This window comes from Anas acuta, chromosome 2 (genome assembly GCF_963932015.1).
Source record: "Anas acuta chromosome 2, bAnaAcu1.1, whole genome shotgun sequence".
Classification (NCBI taxonomy): Eukaryota; Metazoa; Chordata; class Aves; order Anseriformes; family Anatidae; genus Anas; species Anas acuta.
Window position 1 is genome coordinate 2,450,836 of NC_088980.1, and position 15,602 is coordinate 2,466,437.

The following is a 15,602-nucleotide window of genomic DNA, read 5'->3' on the forward strand; positions in this document are numbered from 1 at the left end:
TTAGAAGTCTAGTAGGCTTTCCTTAAGAGCAGCTGGGAGAAGCGTGAACCTTTACAGGCTGAGCTGGACTGAATTTGGAGGTCTGTGTCTCTCTCCTTTCCCTGTCGAGAGATGCTGATACAATTAGACTTTCAATTTCAGGTATTTATATTTAGGTGATACTAGTCTGGTTCTTGCAGTTCGATTTTTCAGAATTTTTGTCATTGTTCAGCCTTGTTTCAAGAACATTTGTTTCTGAATGCATCAACTGCTAAGAGTTTTCAGTGCTTCTGCAAAGTAAATCCTGTGGTTTGTTTCTGTCATTGTTTTGATTTGATTCTGTTTCACAAGATTCTAACTTTGGAAATAAAATCTTTCAAATCAGTTACCTCAGAACCTGCATCAGAGATCCAGGCATAAAAAATTGAGCTTTTTGGTAGCTGCAACATTAAATTATTTTATTTTCTTTCCATATTTCAAACTCTGTATGCTTTCAAGTTCCTGAAATAAAAAAGAAAAAAAAAAAAAAAAAAAGGAGGAAAAAAAAGAGGGGAAAAAAAAAAGAGCCAAGAGTTTTATTAACAATAATCTTCACTAACAAAGCCTTCATCTAAATCAATCCTACTGCCTGAATTAGTCAGAAATTCTGTGACCAAGGGAGGAAAGCCTTTGATCATATAATAAAAGACTTAATCATAATGTATAAGCACTAAACCACAAACAGGCAACCATAAAGGTTGCACAGGTGACCCCAATAAAGATATTTGTCAACCTTTGAAAGTCAAACCATGAGTCTTTCTCCTGGGACTTTCCAAGTTGTCCATCTAGATCCTGCCTAAAATGTAAGACTGGCACATTGTATGGTATGCCTTAAAGTCCTGGTCTAGGCATCATCACACTTTATGATTTATGTGTCCTCTTTTCCTTTTCATAGAAACAAAGAGGTGTGGCATACATGTATGTTTCATCTCAGTAGGCAACAGGGATTTGGTCACAATACACAGCCAGATGTAGGGACAGAAATTGAAGTTGAAGGCCAGGTCAGGAATGGTGGAGCACCCCAGATACATGAGCTCAGGCAAGTGAATCAGGGCTCTCACCTTTTCAGGAACCACTGCCTCAATTCATCTGGAAAACAGGGGCCTTTTTTGTTTGTTTCTGTAGCCTGTCTTTGTCTTTGCCCTTAATTTTGAATCTTCAGACTGACTGTTCTCTTTGCTTCTTGATAACCGCATCCCGACAAATTAAATTGTAATTCACTTGGCTTTCACTCCACCTCAACACAGTGGGAGATAAATATCAGTCTTTACTTTCTGGGTGGGCTAAGGCTTGTTTTGTGTTTTTCTATACACCTCCCTGGCCTCAGGACGCTCAAGCATGCCAGTCAATATTTGATGAATGTCACTGGAGAAAAGAGAAAATGAAAACACATTCTTTATCTTCAAAAACAGATATTTTAAAAGCACTATTGGCCTATATAGGGAGTGTAACTCAAGATGTTCTATGATTCTATGATTCTAGGTGGGTGTAACATACAGGGAGTGATAAATAAAAACCAAGTCAGATGGGTGTGCTAGTCTAAAACCTTAAACAAACATGTGAGGTTGCTGGAATCCAGTCACCTTTCATATTGCTTCAGCACAGGATCTTTGGGATATCGAAGCCAAGCAGACATACAACAAGGTTTGCTCAACATTAAGAAAATCTAGTGAAGCTTTCCAGTAATTTGCTTCATGTCTCTCAAAAGGTTTTGAAGGAATATCCAGTAATAACAACCCCTACAAACACGAAGTACTTAAAACTTTAATGCTTACATAAAGCACTGTGAACTGATTAATTACTTGTTCTTTTATACCCTAGACCTGTTCTTCATCTCCTCTACATAGAGAAAGCACTTGTGCACCTCCAACACATCATTATTTCAGTCCCTAACAACTAAATGTTGTTAGTTATCATTACCTTTCACCCTTTTTCCTTCTGGTATCTTGGAGGTAAATGTGTCATATACTTCTTTACTGAGGTCTGATGAACAGAGAATATGTATTCATTCTAATTCTACCTGGGGAACATGTGCTCATTCTTTACCAATTTCTGGTTTTAGTTCTAGAGGCCACTTGTTCAGTTCCTGGAGTGTCAGCAGAAATGGATGCTGTCAATCTGTTTACAGCATTTTAAGCTTGGAAAGCTCTAGCACTTCACCAAGACGACAAAGAAGCAGGTCTTTCATTTACCAAATCTCCACAACTCAGCAAATAAATTTCCTGTTCTGATGTCCAAATTAGCAAAGAAATACAACTGTGGAAGCCAATTAATTTTTTGCCTTTTGCCTGATGAAATTGTTAAACAAAATGAAAATTGGTTTCACAAAGAATTAGATTAGCAGGTTGTGTAGAGCATGAGTATTCATAAGCATGTCAAGTTTTCTTTTTTCTTTCTTTTATTTTTCCTTTTTGTTAATTTTTCCAAATTTCAATCTTTTCAGAAGCCTGAAGCAAAAAAAAAAAAAAAAAAAGAAAAAGAAAAAGAAAAGAAAGAAAGAAACAACACCCCCCAAAAAACAACAACAACAACAACAACAATAACAAAACAACAAACAAATAAACAAACAAACAAAAAAAAAGTACACAGGACTTACAGGAGGGGATCATCAAGTTTTAATGAGCATTAGCCCTGCACAAGCAGGCTTTGCAAGCCTGAATTTTGAGGACACTGGAATAATAATAATAATAAAAAGATAGGAAGCCTCACCTGGCCTCAGTCTTTGAGCACTCAAATAACTTGACTTTGAGATAGCCTCTGAAGAAATAGGTTACTAAAAAGAGGTGCTAACAGACATATTTCTGATAAGTAATATGTCTAATCATTAGAAATGTCATTACACTAAGACATTTTATTGGCTCTAGTTCTTAGGAGGTCTAGGGCTTCAGATGGTTTAAGATACATGTGGTAATACCTCCTGACCTCTACAGATATTACCTCCAAAGATCTGGTGAATGCAATCATTGTGTAGACATCTATGTACCATTTTGCAGCTTCATCTAGATGATCTTAGAGGTCTTTTCCAAGCTAATTGATTCTGTGATTCTATGATTCACACACTGATTTTGCTCTGACAAATAATTATGAAAGATAAAGGCAGTGTTGAATGACATCTTCAGAGAAAAATACCATGTTTTTACAACAAATGAAAAAGAAAAAAATTTATTTCTGCCAACCTTCAATCTAGACCCAGTCAATTTATAGTACAAGAAAATTAAAGTGAAAAATTAAGAAAGGTTTCGGAAGTTTACCTGAGGAAAAATGACAGCCTCCAGATATTTGGTAGAGATGGCCACAGTGAACTGTTAAATTAGTTTTTCTCCTTCACACATTTCTTTGACTTCATTAATGTTATTCTAACTCTAAAAGGACACCCTGTAGAATGGATGTTTTCTCCCCCCCAACACACTGCAGTAATGGGGAAATGACTCTAGGAAGATGACTTTACAACGAAATGGATAGAAGATATCCAGAGGTCTCACTCTTTCCATCAGAAAAACCTCCAAGGACATGGAATAAAAAGGGAAAATCTAATAAATCTCTGGCCCTTTCCCCTTAAAATTAATACCTCCAGGAACTTTGAAACGTTTTCCTGTGTAAATTCAGCAACAAGGCTGTTTCTGCTTAGTGATGAGGTAATCAATTGCTCCACATCCTAGGAGAGGAAATGAATGTAGCCAATACCAAACAGAGTATTTGTTTCAGGTGCTTTTTGCTGACTTTAGAGTGCTCTGGCCAGGGAGGAGAAGAGATGACTTAGGTACAACAAGCCACCATCAGTGCATGTGTGGCATACATGGATGCAGTTATATACAGGAGTGTGTTAATCAAAAGAGATTTTAAAACCTCTCTGTCTCATAAGATTTACCACACTTTTCCAAGAATTTCCTTCTAAAATCATGTCCTCACTATGTTCTCTGAAGGTAGCTGGGCCATATCTATGTTCAAATATTAAGTATGTAAGGGTCTTGGGGGTTGAGACCAGCTGCCACAGAGTGGCCTGTGTCTAGACATATCAGCTCTCATCAAATCACAGAATAGTTGAGGTCAGAAGGAAACTGGAGATCGTCTGGTCCAATCCTTCTACTCAAGAAAAGTCACCCAGAGAAGGTTGCTCAGGATCACATCCAGGAAACTTTTGAAGGATGAGATTCCACAAACTCTTTGGGAAGCCTGTTCCATTGCTCAGTCAACCATACAATAAAGAAGTGTTTCCTGATAATTAGACAAAACCATTTGTGCTCCAGTTTGGGCCCCTTGCCTCTTATCCTGGCACTGGGAACCACTTGAAAGAGACTGGCACTGTCTGGAGGTGCTCCAGTCCCTTGATCATCTTGGTGGCCCTACACTGCAGTCTTTCTAGTATGTTCAGGTCTCTCTTGTACTGGGGACCTCAGAACTGGACACAGTTCAGTGTCCGGTTACTAGCTAGTTGCTAACCATTAAAATATACAGGCTTTCTTTACAGAAAGCACCTTAACTCACTGTATCTGCCTACAACAGACTTGGATTGTTTCAGTCTTACATGAAATGTCCTTCATTAAAGAAATTAAGTTAGTTCAATAGGATGGGGTGACTCAGTTAAGAAAACATAGGTTAAATTCTAGGTATAAGGTATTCAGAGGTATAAGGAAACATAGGTTAAACTCTAGCTATGCTGGTTCAGGGAATAGGCAAAGCTAGATGTTGTTTCAAGCAGTAACAGTATCATGGTTCAGTTGCCTACAGGCTGTGCCAAGTTTGTCTCTCCCCAGGCTATGGAAAGAACAGTTGGTTGTGGTTGGTTGTTGCCACCAACGAAAGCTGTTATTCTGAGCAGTATCTGGCACTCCCAGTAGTAGTCTTTTTTTATTATTTTTTTTTCCTTCCTCTCCTCATAAATTGCCCAGAAAGACCAACACAATACAGGGGAAGTTTGGAACCTGGCTATGAACATGATGCATAAAAGCTGAGTTTTGAAAGGAGCTGGGAAATGAAATAACCCAGAAACCTCAACTATCTCATATAAATGGTGTTTTCTGCTGAAGCACATATTAATTACACAACAGATGCTCTGATGATCAGGAGACCTAGTTAGCAACCAACCATCTTTCATGTATCCTTCCTGTGGTGTGTGCTTCTGCTCAGGACCTATTGGAAACTGGAAAGCTTTGGTTGAAAGCCTCAGTGAATCCACAAGTTTATTAGCACATTATACTCTTCAGAAGAAATTGTTCTTCAATTGTTCTTCAATTTTTTAGGCCTTGATCTTTTTGATTTAACATTTTCTGCTTCCCCACCCAAAACCCACAACTGTGATGAGGTAGAAGCTGGAGGATCAAACATGCACTGCTTTTAGTTCATCACCATCATCTGCCTATCCTTAGTGAGCTCAGTGGCAAAGCACATTGCCACTCCTTATTAGGATAAACCCACAACAAATAAATGCCCAGGTGAATCCCAGAAAGAACAAGGGGTATGATTGCATTTCAGCTGTGTGGCTTTAAATCACAGTGGTCCCTCAAGTCACTTCTGAGATGTCTCTAGGATATATATTGGGGGCAGGGAACTCTGTTAGTGGGAAGCTGGACTAGAACCTTGGACAGGGACTCCTGTGCTCTTCCATCTGGGTTGATCCTTCCTCTTTAACTGGCAACACACAGTGAATCAGAAGAAAACGAAAAGTAAGATTGTTCAGATTACTCACCTTTCAAGTAGGTTTACTGCATTGGTATTACATTTTCATGGACCACTAACAAAATTGTTTTCCCTTTATTTTCAACATTTGAAGGAAAAAGAGAGAGAAAGACAGAAAATAAAGAATATATTGGAAAACAAAACAAAACAAAAAGACAAACATAAGTCAGCAAGACAAACAATAATTCAGGTTCAACTCCAAGCTAAGTTTAGTTACATGACTTTGAGATCAGAACCAGTTCACTTTGGCTCACCAGTGGAGTAAGCCAGGTGAGTTTGTATGTGCCAGCAATACCCCTGTTTCTGCTGGGAAGTAGAAGGAAGAAATGAAAGATTATTACCACTCAAAGGTTTCCTGGAGATCTGTGTGATCAGAAATATGTTTTACAGCATCATGTGAAGACACTTTTCATGTTCAAAACACTTCAAGACACTTTTAACTGAGAAGAAAAAGACAAATCAGAATCCCAACATAGAAAGTTAGAGGCATGTGGCTATTAATGGAAATTAAAGACGTGAGGCTAGTCCAACGTTTTGATGTTTCCAAGTCTAGATCTGAGGCTTAACTTTGTTCAAGCAGATCACTAAATGTTCCCAAGCCAGTCCTCATTTTGAGTGCTTTGACTTTTGCATGCTTACTGGAAAGATCTTGGACCTGCTTTTTCACGGATCATTTGAAGACAGCAGCAGTTTGGGGATCTCTGTACTTTTGGCGAACTTGTCAGACTCAGACAGCCATGGTAAGTGACTATTATAGCTCTTGGCAGCAGAGGGAAAAAGGGAGCCTTAGTCAAAATTGCATAAAGAACACTGAAGTCTTGTCCTTCTCAGTGCTGTAGTAAATCAATATTTTAATTGCATTTTAATAACTGACACCATGAGAAACAAATGAACAACACGCATGCACACACACAAAATAAAATAAAATACTCCACCTTCTTCTTGAAGTTTACAGCACAACCAAAAGCAAGATAATCTCAAAACTGTAAGTAGGAAGCAACATAAGGTGGTCTTTTTTTTTTCTTTCTTCTTTTTTTTTTTTTTTCCTTCAAATTTCATGTACTGCGAAGATCTACCAAAATCCTTTACAATGCAGAATTTAAGTACATTTACTGCTTTATTATTCTTTTGTCCCTTGAAGTAACTGCAACTATGGCTTCAGTTTATCTTTGTGTGAGGATGACCAAGTCCTGCAGACCAGTTCTGAATCAACAAAACTTTCCTGCTTCTTTTTTCCTCTCCTTTCCTAAAATCAAGCAACAAGTGGGACAGTTTAATTGTTCTTGTTGCTTATGTTCTTATGTTTCTTTGGGATACGCAAACTTTGAACTGACATGCTTCTATCACGCAATAGGAGAAGGATGTGTGACACATGCAATACATCACAATCGTTCCATGCAACATTGAATGACATGCACAGCCTGCTTCTGAGGGGAGGGATGTGACTCCCATGAGATGGAAGACAATTGCAGTTTGTCTGCAGGATGGCCCCTGTGTGCCTCTGAAGGAGATTGTGCAACATGCTCCAGGTGCAAGGAAATGTGATCATGGAATCAGACAAACAATCAACTGCAAATGATGTTTAGAAAAACATATTTCACCTCGCAGTTATAGATTCAGTCATGAATCTATTTTAGTTTAATTGATGGATGGTGACTTCACATGCAGATCACTTTAATACAGAGATTTGGAGGCCTTAACTACCCTTGAAATTTATATTGCTCTGTCTTTTGTGGTCTAGATAAAGTGATTAAGATCCCAAGTTACACCAGTATAAAAAACCTTTGTGTTACTATGGCTATAAGTTTATGATATAGTGAGGTAGAATAACATTAGCAATCCAAATAAGGTTTTAATGGGAATCAAACATCAGGCTCCAGAGCAGTCTAATAAGGGGATCACTTGGAACAGAAGTGCCGTTTTTCATTGCACAGAAAATACAGGGTTTTCAACCAGTTCAGAAGAAAACAACAACAACAAAAAAACATTTTCAAAACTTTTGTAGGTATTCACACACCTCCTTCCTGAGCTAGAGAAATTGTGCTGACACTCCTCACCCAAGAAAGCAGAGGAGACTGTACTCATTAGTTTTAGACCTATGACAAGTGTCTTAAACTTCACAATTACAATCACAAGGGGGTGAGGCCAGACAACTGCAAACAGTGATGAGGAACCCGAGGATGTACCTGCAACTCTTTCATGTTCTGAAGCAAAAGAAGTCTATTAAATATATCTATATAAATATATGGTTATATTAATATTGAAACCTAAACTAGAATTTTTACAATGTGCTGATCCAGCCATATAAAAGTAACAGTTTATTTGTTGCTAGATTAGGAGATTCTCATAGCCATGATCTAGTGTATACACTAAAAGCATCTTATTACTGCCCACGAATACTAAGTGAGAGGTGGGATTTGAACCAGCTCCTCAGTCCAGTGGATCTTCAATAAGGTGTTGACAACAGTTCAAAAATCTGCATTTTTTTTTTCCAGCCTGGCATGCAGATGGTGCTCAGATTCCAGCACTGCCTTTTCAGACATTTCACAGAAAATATGTCTGAGTCATGCTGAAACAGAAAAATTCTCTGTACAGAAGTGTCCGTCAAAGTTTTCTTTCAATTTTTCATGCAAGAACCTGTTAACATTTCTGAATACAGTTCCACAGACTGTCTCATCTCATGTTGCAACAATGTTTTTCATTTACAACCCCAACAAAATAAGATTTGATGTTGAGAGGCCTGTTACAATTGCAACTTTTCTATAAGATTTTTTCTTTTTTTCATCTGCTCTGCTGTGCACAAGGAATCATGTCAGTGCATGTGCATAAAATGCATTTTTGTCATATTTTTATTGGGCTTTTTTTTTTTTTTTTTCTGTCTGAGTGAACAGGAATCTCTCTCTCTCTCTCTCTCTCTCTCTCTCTCTCTCTCTCTATATATATATATATATATATATATATATATTTAAGATGGAGATGAGGAAACATTCCAAGAAGGAAAAATCCAAGCACAGGAGATAGGTGATCTTCACAAGGATTAGGCAAATTTCACAGATTTCCATCTCTTAATTTCCCTACAGACCTCTCCATCCAGGATCCTTTCCTTTCCCAAAATTGTCTCATCCACTTGGAACTTTGCATATTCCCTAGGAGTAATCACATGTATGGACAGTTCAAAAGACTTTTTGCCTTTCACTGGGTGTGCATACTGTTATCAATACAGGTGGCAAACAGTTGCTCAAAGCCACTGTTTTGATCAGTTGCCAGATCAGGCAAGACAAATTTACAAACCTACAGATAGATGCCTACATATGAACGAGGAGCTTGATCTTTTATAGTTGTACATGCAATCAGTGCCACTTGAGATACTCCAGAGACTGTTAGATGTATCACAGGACCTACCTGGAGGTCCACATAATGCGCCAGCTGGATGTAAGATAATACTCAAAAGGGCATCCAAAATACCACCAGATGACTAATTGTAGGCAACTGAGTTAAGCCCTTCATCATTTTAGTCAATGGAGCACAGAATGACTCAGCTGACCAAATGTAAGAGTTAATTTTATGATAGTAGGTTGTCTGAAGCCAAGTCCCTTAAGCTCCCTCTAGAGTCATCAGAGAGAAACAAGCAACTCCAGAAGTCCTACCTCATTTGAGGCATTTGAAATGAATCTTTCACTGGAAACACCTTTCTCTCTGTTGACTATATGAGAGAGTAAGACCATTAGATTACAAGTCAAAAAAATGGTAGAATATCTCAATGCAGGCAAGAAAAGCTCCACCCTTATTCACCCTTATTTTTTTTTTTCTGTCCTTGCTCCAGAAAAGTTTCTTAACTAAGTGGATGGGTGGTGGAATCTAAAGGATGAAACTATTTGCATAAATGCAGAAAAAATACCTTACTAATTTTTTTTTTTTTGTTTTGTTTTTTGTTTTTTTTTGTGAGAGAAAGACCATGCTCATGGGCCTCTGTAGCAGGATTCAGGCAAGGAACAGTCCAAAGCCAGCTTGTCTGCTCCAGGAAGGAGCTACAGAGCTGATTTTTAAAGGCAATGTAGCTTCGTGGTCAATCAAAGGAGGCACAAAAACTTCCTACGTTGGGCTTCTTTCAGGGGTCTCTCAAATGATGGTAGAGTGTGAATCAGACCAAAAATATATCCTCACACATCCTGCTCTCTCAGCAGAAGCCAAATCCTTCACACCAAGCCCCACGCCGTTATGGGCAACCTGGAAATACACTGGAGGCTGTCAGCAGCTCGTGAAGGTCAACAATTTCCTACCAGCGCCTGCCAGGAGTTTCTCTCTCATTGAAATTTGGGACTGACGTGCTGAGAGGTTTGTGAGAAGGGCAGGAAAGTGAAAGAAGGGGGAGAAAGGAGTTTCCTCCCCTTCTTCACCAACGTAACAGCCCACCGTACCCCAGATATTGCCTCCTGCCTCCTTGCGTCATTGCTTGAGCACACATTCACTCTGCCTACCAACTGCGTCCGAGCCCCAAGCGTCAGCTCTTGGCGCCAGTCCCTTGTACTATATATCTTTTTTTTTTCTTTTTTTTTTTTCTTTTTTTTTTTTTCCTCCTGTGTTTTGAAAGCCCGCAGATGAATGTTTTGCTGGCAGGGAGAGAGGGACTCCAAATTGGCATGGTGATCCCCCCCCAGGTTGGTGATACCATCAGTGCACCATGAATCACCCCTTATTATTGTGCTCAGAGCTTTCCTTTCTGAGCTGACAAGCAGGGCCAAGACCTGGGCTTATCCCAGGCTACCAACAAACACTCTCTTATGTTACACTCTCCTGCCAGCTCCATACCCTCTGCTGGCCCTTGTGGGTTTGGGAATCCATGAGATTTTTTGTTTTGCAGGAACTGAAAACTTGAGCCTATTGCTAAATTGGTCCATGAGTGAGCACACTGCAGGGATACAGTATCCTAGGGAGCAGGCCTAGGCACTGATTTTACCCAAAGCAGAAGAGCAGGGATTGCTCTCCATGTGCTTTCACACAGTTAACTCTCTTATTCTGCTTTCTCTTCTCTTCTCAATCCTACCTGCAGCTAAAAGTACCTCACTCTCCTTAACTATCCACCCTTTTTCTCCAGGGCTCTCTCTCTAGCACATGTATAACCCTGTAATTTAGAGCTTTCTGACTGACACTGTCCTCTCTGAGGGCTGAAACCTGAGGTCAACCAAATTCAATAGGAGTTTCCTTTAGGAAAAACAAACTTTTTATTAAAAAAAATAATAATAAAAAAAAGTAAAAAATTAGCTGGTCCCTATTGAAGTCTCAGTTTCAAAGAATTCAGATTATTTTTACCAGTGTCTGAATTGGCCCTTTACAAGAGCCAGTCATGAGTTTGTTTGTGGAGCATTTTTTCATCAGAAAACACTGATCAGGTAAAAGTTAAGTACTGCGTGAAAATGTTTTTATTTTGGTGGAGTGCTGTTGGCAGTATATGGGGCTTGTCAGGACATTTCCAGCTTCCATCTCTCTTGCCACCTCACCCATCTGATGCTTCCCTTGGAGCTGGCCTGGTGTTTCAGGGCTACCTTGTGTCTGAAACCTGTTGGGGCAAGCTGCCTACAGAAACAGGCTGTGTGGCTGAACTGGGACCCAAAAAGCTCTTCAAACTGCTAACATTGCTTCTTTTTAGGGGCAACAAAGCTGTGCAACAGAAACCTGAGACTAGTATCTGCTGGGAAACAGCTTTTGTTCTGCAAGAACAAAATTTGGGCCAAGTTTTCGACCCCACCAGGAAGAGGTGGTGTTTTCTCCTTCTTGCCTGCCCAATCTGGCCATCCTCCCATAAATACTGAACTTGATTTTGTAGGGGTTGAAAATGCTCGTACATCTGTAATCACTGGTCCTCACAGGAAGAGCTTCCTGGTGCAAGCTGCTGTTGTATTGATGTTGTCCTTACTGCCAAGCACAGGTTAGTCAAAAGGCAGATGATTGGAAAAAACAAAAAACAAAACAAAACAAAACAAAAAATTAAAAACAAACAAACAAAAAAAAAAAAACAACAAGGTTTCATAAAGAGTAAATCATGCCTGACTAACTTGGTGGCCTTCTATGACAGAATGACAGCATTAGTGGACAGGTGAAGCAACCAATGTCATCTAATTTGACTTGCACAAAGTATTTGATGCAGTCCCACCCAACATCCTTGTCTAAATCAGAGAGCTATGGATTTGATGGATTGACTGATTATTCAGCAGCCAAGACTTGGCTGGATGGCCACATCCTAAGAGTTGTGGTCAATGGCTCAATGTCTGGGTGTCCCTTGGGTCCGTATTAGGACTGGTACTAATATCTTAATTGATGACATGGACAGTGGGATTGAGAGCACCCTCAGCAAGTTCACAGATGATGTCGTGCTGAATAGTGCAGTTGATATTCAGAAGGAAGGGATGCCATCCAGAGGGACCTGGGCAGGCTTGATGGCCTGTAAGAACCTCATGGAGTTCAACAAGGCCAAGTGTAAAGTGCTGCACCTGGGTGGGAGCAATCACATAGTACAGACAGTGTAATGAATGGATTGAGAGTAGCCCTGTGGAGAAAGAACTGGGAGGGCTGGTGGATGAAAAACTCAGCATGAGCTAGCAACAAGCACTTGCAGCCCAGAAAGCCACTCATATCCTGGGCTGCATCAAAAGCAGCGTGGCCAGAAGGTGGAGGGAGATGATTCTCACCCTCCACTCTGCTCTTGTGAGACTCACCTGGAATTCTGCATCCAGGTCTGGGGTCCCCAGACAAGTCCCAGCACAAGAAGGACTTGGAGTTAATAGAACAAGTCCAGGGGAGAGACACAAGGATGCTCAGAGGGCTGGAGCACCTCTTCTATGAAGACAGGCTGAGAGAGCTGGGGTTGTTCAGCCTACAGAAGAGAAGGATCCAGACCTTACAGCAGCTTTCCAGTACCTAAAGAAGATGGGGAGAAACTCTTTAACATGGTGTATAGTGATAAGACAAAGGGTAATAACTTTAAACTAAAAGATAGTAGATTTAGATCAGATATTAGGAAGAAATTATTCACAATGAGAGTGGTGAGGCACTGGAACAGGTTGCCCAGAGAAACTCTGGATACCCCAGCCTTGGAAGTGTTCAAGGCAAGGTTGGATGGGGCTTTGGGCAACTTGATTTAGTGGCAGATGTCCCTGCCCATGGCAGGGGCATTGGAAGTGGGTTATCTTTAAGGTCCCTTCTAATCCAAACCATTTTATGATTCTATGATTTTTTTCCTCCTTTGCTAAAAGCATCTTTCTTGGATTCTACAAAATTCTTATACTGTTAGGGCTTTAAGATATAATCTTTTCCCACTGTCCTCATGTGTTAGGAAATGATGAATAATGTTCAGTGAAAACTGTGTTGAACCCAGGGTTTGTGCTTTGATTCAGATGTGGGAATGAAAAGAGGCTAGGTACTGTTTATGCTCTTGACACATATTTCTGAGATTCAGCAAGAAACTGCCATGGATATGCTTCAGCAGTATAAGAAAGACTGTTCTTTCAGTATGAACTAGAGGAATGAGAAGACAGGTGATGAAACTAAGAAGGAATTTTCTGGTTTGAGGTTTTTGTTTGTTTGTTTCATCCATAAGTGTCCTACGCTTATCATCACTGGAGCATGATATCAAATCTGCAGAACATTTTCTGTTTGCTATAACAAGTCACTCTTTCTTACATATGCCTAATATTTCATACAGCTGGAATCACTATTTTATTATTTTTTATCAAATTAAATTGATTTGATATCTTAATAAAAGAGGAAAATGTCCTGTGAATATCAGAGGAGGAATAATGTCCAGGTTATATGAAAACTTCTGGAGTGCCTTAATTTCCAGATATTTCCAGCCCCTTAAGTTTGCACAGGTCTTGGGAGGCTTTTCCATTTTGACTTAAACCTCTCAATTTATGCAACACTTACTGTAGTTGAAAAGCATACCTGGACAAATGAAGATAGCATATGGTATATAATGTTAGTCACGTCTCAGAAATGTAAAATACTATCAGCTGGAGATACCAGGACATTCAGGGAGTCACCCATCCTATATCCTGTTCCAAAGAAGAGTTAGCTGAAGATTTTAATTTACTTAGGCCTTTTTATGTTGGTCTTCTGCAGAAGCATGAATTTCAGTGTGTTTTTCTTTATTCGCTAGAAGAGACAGACTTCTTCCCTCCTGCAATATAATTCCTATGAAAATCTGTCTTTTGCTCCAGTTGTTGAGGCACGCACTGAATGCTGGACCCATGCCGTTCCTCCACATTATCTGTCTTCGTTTTGACTGCTAATCCATCACAGACACGGTGACTACTCTCATGACCTCCCACACAGAAGACAAGCAAGCAGTACTCCCATCTGTCAACTGTAGTCACAAGGTGGCAGGTCTCTGTGCTTGTGCATCTGTGTGAGTCTATACACGTATGGAATATGTGTGAGCATCTGATACTTTGGTAAGAGTCCGAAGTGTTTTACACTATGTTTTAGGTGATTTATTGCACTTTAGCACATTCATAAAATGCATCGTGTTAAGCATATGCATAAAAATAATATATAGGTTACCACAAAATTTTTATGACTTTAACCAGATCCGTCTTGGAATGTCGTCTTGAATGTTTCACTCCTGCAGGTGAAAAAACATATTATTTCAACTGAGTTTAGAGTAAGTTGTTTAGTCAAGACAACAATATTGTGGAGAGAGCCGTTACCTTGGTAGCACTTTGCCAATTTAAGTACTAATGAGAGGGGTTGATTTCTGTCCTGCATCCAACATAAGGTGTCTATGACTACTGTGTCTCCAGTCTGCATTCCTCAGCTGTCCCATTCTCCTACTGTTTGCAGACAATACAGAGTCAAGAATTATATAAATACCCTGCATAGTTACAGTATCCCTTGAAGGTAGGAGAGATTTCTTGTAAGGAATGTTCCATTGGTGAGAGACTGGTAAAAGTCAGAAAACTACACATGAGACAAGAGAAAGATTGGATGTCTGATAATAAACTAGACTTCAGAAGTCATTTACCTTTGGTTCTGCCATTTATTCACCATTGTAGCCTTGGACCTAGGTTTTATTCAACTAAATTTAGACATCAGCTAATGTGGTTAGTCATGGCCAGCTCCTGTTACAGTGAGTTGAGAGAAGTAAGTAATTCCAGAGGAGGTGCAACCGTACTTGTAGACACCCAGGAGTAAGACAGGCCAATGTCTAGAAGGAAGACTATGCAGCTGCCTCTAGACTGTGCATTTGAGATGGGAACCAGCTCACTGAATCTTATATCTGCAGTGTTGATAACTGCATCCAAGCCAATCACTCCAGGGTCAATTTATCACCAGTGAAGTGAAATACACACTTTGCAGGAGCAAACCATCTGACCCGTTTCATTCAGTTATCTTAGAAGAAAATGAATGGCATCCTCAATTCTATTTTCTATATTGGCTGTGTCTCCAAAGACCATAAAATAGTCTAGGGTCTAGACAGTCTAAATTTTTGCTTAAGATAGGTAAAAAAGCGAGATGAAACTAATCCTTGGCTTTTTCTTTTTAACTCCTTGTCTGCAAATATCTGACGTGTTGTTTTAATTATAAAATTAACAATAGAATTTACTCTTACTCCCGCCTTAATAAATGTATCTTAAATTCTATGATGGTTGAATTACTCCGTTTTTAAACCAGTGTGAACAAATAATGGTAGTTACAATGATAACTGAAGAGATGACGGGTTTTTGTTTGTATGTTTGTTTGTTTGTTTCCTATTACCATTATTGTGGTAGTAGTATCTTGGAAAAGAGAAGAATGAGGGGAGATCTCAACAATACATAAAAGTATCTGAAGGGAGAGTGTCAAGAGGATGGAGCCAGTCTCTTTTCAGTTGTGCCCAGCAACAGGACAAGAGGCAACAGGCACAAACTGAAGCA